The sequence below is a fragment of the Benincasa hispida genome, chromosome 9 (assembly GCF_027475165.1).
Source record: "Benincasa hispida cultivar pf3 chromosome 9, pf3_genome.v1.1, whole genome shotgun sequence".
Taxonomy (NCBI): Eukaryota; Viridiplantae; Streptophyta; class Magnoliopsida; order Cucurbitales; family Cucurbitaceae; genus Benincasa; species Benincasa hispida.
Window position 1 is genome coordinate 96,180,374 of NC_143486.1, and position 4,810 is coordinate 96,185,183.

At 31.4% G+C, this 4,810-nt stretch overlaps 1 pseudogene; it reads left to right on the forward strand.

Moving 5' to 3' along the window:
• The first annotated feature begins 864 nt into the window (after positions 1 to 864).
• Positions 865 to 1,854, forward strand: LOC120084982 (putative protein phosphatase 2C 55 pseudogene; annotated as a pseudogene).
• Positions 1,855 to 4,810: the final 2,956 nt, after the last annotated feature.

Consider the following 4,810-nt stretch of genomic DNA (forward strand, 5'->3'; position numbering starts at 1 on the left):
ACTCATTTGTATAATACTAGAAATGGAGAGTTACAAACTTTTTGAATTCTAAAACAATTAAAATTTCATACTATCAACCTCGTGGTTTGAGGTTCGATTCCCTCCCTCCATACTTTAATTACAATACCTCTTAAAAAAAATCATTTTGGAATTAAATCAAAAGTAAAAAAAAAATTAAGTAGGAGAAACTTTTTATATTCCAACTTTAGAATTTCTATTACATTTTAAACTCATAAGTAATAATTAATTAATTATATATTATATTAGGAGATTTTCAAAAATAGAAAAATAAGAGAAATTATTTATACAAAATAACAAAATTTAATTTTCTTTTATAGAGACTGATAAAAGTCTATCAGTATCTATTAGTGATAGAAATAAATAGAAATCTATCATTGTTACTATGTTATCGACACTAATCGAAATCTATCTGTATCTATTAATGTATTTTTTTTGTTATTTCTGTAAATAGTTTAACATTTGTTCTATCTGTCAAATTTTTTTTATTATATTTGTAGTTAATAATTTATTATTTATAATTAATCTTTAATAGATGAGAAACTATTTATATTCCAACATTTGAAATTCTATTGCATCAATAAAGAATTAATAATTATATATTGTGTATTATATCGATAGCAAATAGTTATCTCCATACTTTTTAATCCACTGTAGATATCGATTTACAAAGTGGGAAAATAATATCTAAAAAGGAGTTCAGTATTTTATACGTTTTTATTTACCACTTTCTATTTCTACTTAAAAGGTAAAAGTTAAAAACTTTCCTAATCGGAATCCAAATACTTGCTTAATCTTTTCCATCATATATATAATCAATCTTCATTATTCCCAATATCACAATGCTCTGTTCAATTCTTCTCTCCTTTTTCACAACGATTATCAAAAGAAAATTAGTCTCAACAATTTTCAGAACCCAAGAATCTCTTGATCAAAACTTATCAATGGCGGCCGCGGCGGCGGAGGTTCCGATTCTCAAAGCAGAGATCGGCTCCTTCTACATTCCCAAAGACAACCCTTCAAAACCCCTAGGAGAAGACGCCCACTTCGTATTTTCCGGCAAACAGGCCGCCGGCGTGGCGGACGGCGTCGGTGGCTGGGCTTCTAAGGGCATCGACGCCGGCGAGTACGCCAGAGACCTCATGAGAAACTGCATCGCTTCTATAGCAGGCACTGACGGCGTCGTGAAACCAAAATGCGTAATGAAGGAGGCCCATTCCCGGACCGCCGCCGCCGGGTCGTCGACGGCGTGCCTAATCTCCTTCGACGGCCAGTTTTTACGGGCGGCGAATCTCGGCGACAGTGGGTTCATGATTTTCAGAGGCGGGAAGCTGGTTTATCGGTCGTCGGCGCAACGGCGAGGGTTTAACTGTCCGTACCAGATGGGAACAGGGGAGCGATGCGATAAGCCATCGGCGGCGGCGTGGAGTGGGAAGATTCGGATGGTGGCCGGAGATATTATCGTCGTCGGAACGGATGGGTTATTGGACAATGTGTTTGAAAAAGAGATTGTGGAGCTACTGGCGTCGGCGATGGCGGAAACAGCGACGGATTTAGCGAGACTACTGGCGGAGCTGGCGTGGCTTAATTCATTCAGTGTGCTCAAAGACGGGCCGTTTGCGGTGGAGGCTCGGAAAGCTGGCCGGAGCCACCGTGGAGGGAAAATTGATGATATTACTGTCGTTGTTGCAAAAGTTACTGCGGCTTCTTTTTCTTCTCGATGAACATATATATATATAATCTTTTTGTTCGAAGAAATTGTATTTAAGGTCCAGTTTAGTAACTTTTATAATGGAAGGTAGATAACAAAGTCACAGTTAATGACATCTAAATTTGTATTAATTGATTGCTAATTACTCTATTGATTTTAATAGACAGCAACCTAAATCTTTTTGTAAACTTACTCATTTTAATAAAAATAAGATTGATCAGTTGAAAAATGAGTCATTAAATAGTTTTATCTAACCTTAATAATTTGTAATAATAAAGTATATAATTTCAATTAGAAATATTTACGGAGTAGGAACGGGAGAGCCATCCTTGTCCATATCTCCTATTTCAATCCCATCTCGACAAAATTACTTAGGAGGAATTTGTAGACATCATGTAAATATATTGGGACGGGAGTTGAGATTCTCTGTCCTTATTATTCTCCTCATTCCTTCTTCAATTTGTCCAATTGAAAATTTGCTGCAAAATGAATGAACGTCTCTAATTCTAAGGATAGCTTTTTTCAAAAGCTTATTGATTTTGTTATCGCAATATGTTTTATAATTCTCTTACGACATTTTGACTAAAATAATATCAAAATTTGAAATATGGACCCACATAATCCAAAGTCTCGTGATTTGGGCTGGATCAAATTTAACATATATTTGAAAAAGACCATTGGTTTGGGTCACAATGTCCTTTAACCCAACCAATGAATGCACTTGCCCAATCATATCTACATACCAAACAAAACATAATGGGACAACTGAGCCAATTTCTATATAGGTCAATAAGATGAGTAATTAGAGTAAGAAATCTTAAGAAATAAAAATAAGGACTGATTAGATAAATGATAAAATTTAAGGTCCATTTAGATCAATAGTAAAATAAATTTAAAATTGTGGAAACGGCAAATTTGAAAAAATAATTAAAAAAAAATACTAATATAAAAATGTCAAAAATACCCTAAATACAAAGAAAAACCTCCAACGTTAAAATATTGAAGTTGGAGAGTTTCTAACCAATTCAAAAAAAGATGAAGTACACTAACTAAACCAAATATCAAAGATCACGGTTAACAAAGCAGTCTGCCACACATCAATTCCAAAGCTACCTGATCTTATTGGTACACAAACCAAGCCATTAATTTAAATTACCAAAAAAATCTTCCCGAGAGCAAAATTCTTTTTAATCCCACAACAAACGAAATTAGGGACTTCAAGTTTTCTCGCCCAACATCGATACATGTTGGAAACGTGAATAAGAAAACCCATCGCTAATCAGCCAACCATCTACAAGAACAAATCTCTAAAACTCTCAAGATAATCCATTCCATTACTGAAAACCCAACAAATATACTAAAGAAACCTTTACATTGTCACAAGTAACTGACTCTAAATCTTGGATGGACTCTAACCTTCTAATATATACTCTTCTCTCGCACTCGTTTATACTTCTAAAGGACATCAAAATTGATAGCGTTGCAAGTGAATCCGAAACTAATCTTTTTGCAAACGGAAGCACGATTCCAACCAATCTCTATTATGGAAGAATGAAATCGACAATACCACATCGTCTTCACCGGTAGCGGAATCAAACCAATCCTACAATCTTTCTTTCATCCATGCACTGTAATTCCCTCTATATATTGTTTCCACCATTAAAGATAGGAAATAATTGTTGAAGAAAATCCTTGAATATCATTTAGAGAGTTGCATATTTTTTTTTTCATAAATGTATACAGATTTTTTTTTTAAAAAAAATAAATAATATTTTATTTAAAATATTTAAGCAAAATTGATAAAATCTTTGATATAAAAAATATATACCTACTTTTTAGAATTCCAAAACAAAAATGGAAGAATAATTGTTTAGCAACGTTTTTTAACTAATAACTTTGAAAATAATTAACCCTTTAAATTCTTTCGAATAATAATTAAGGTTATGAAAAAAAAAAAAAAACTAAAGAGAGAATAAGGGTAAGTGAAAGATTGAGGGTTGCTGAAATAATTAGTGGGGAAAAATTGATAAATAAAGAACTAATAATTCTCACTAGTGAGAGCAAGATATGTTTCTAATCTCTACCTCCAAGGATTTTGTCAACGAAAAATCTAAAACCATATGTACAACAGGGAAACACAAGATACATAAGACACTGAAGATATAGATGAAGTAATAAATGAAGTTATCTGATCGATAGATGAAGAGGAAATTTATGAGAAGCTGGAAAGATAAAAAAGGGAAAGCCTACAAAAATTGGTATGATGATCAATTTAAAGATATTTATATATTTTTCTCCATTGTCATACTACATAGTTACTCGTAGATTTTAACCTTTTAATAGAATGATATTGTAACATCCCAAATTTTCAGATAGTTTTAATTTATTATTTCGATGTATTTTGTGAACTTGAAGATTTAAAATTGAATTAACTTGATAGGTAATTCAATTTAAGTTACAGATAAAAGGATTTGAGGGACTTGGAGGTTTGAATTTATTTTGAATTTAATTTAATTAGGAATTTGAATTTAATTTGGAAGTAAAAAGGGAAGAGGAAGATGTATATATATATTAGGCTAAATTATAAAAAATGCCCATGAACTTTAAACTTTGTGTAAAAAATGCTCATGAAATTTCAAAAGTTTCAAAAAAATACCCTTAAACTTTAAAAAATAGTTTTAAAAATACCCTTACCGTTAGTTTTGGATGGAAACCGTTAAAGTTTTATTTAAAAATACCTTTGAACTTTCAAAAGTTTAAAAAATACTCTTAATTGAATATAAGTTCAAAAATTCTTCCACCATTAGTATTTGAACAAAAACTGTTAGTTCCTTGTGAGAAAAATAACTTTAAGAATTAAAACAAAAAGTTAAAAAAATGCTCCTACCATTAATATGGTGATCAATTTATTTGAAGTTCTCTTAAGTTTGAAAAGAACCAATTTTAAAATAAATTATATAGATATCCTATTTTTTTCATATTGATACTCCATATTTCTCTTAATTTTTGAATTCTTAGCTTACACCAATTTTCTTAACAATCAAAATAAAAACCAAAATTTTAAGTTAAAATACAAAATCC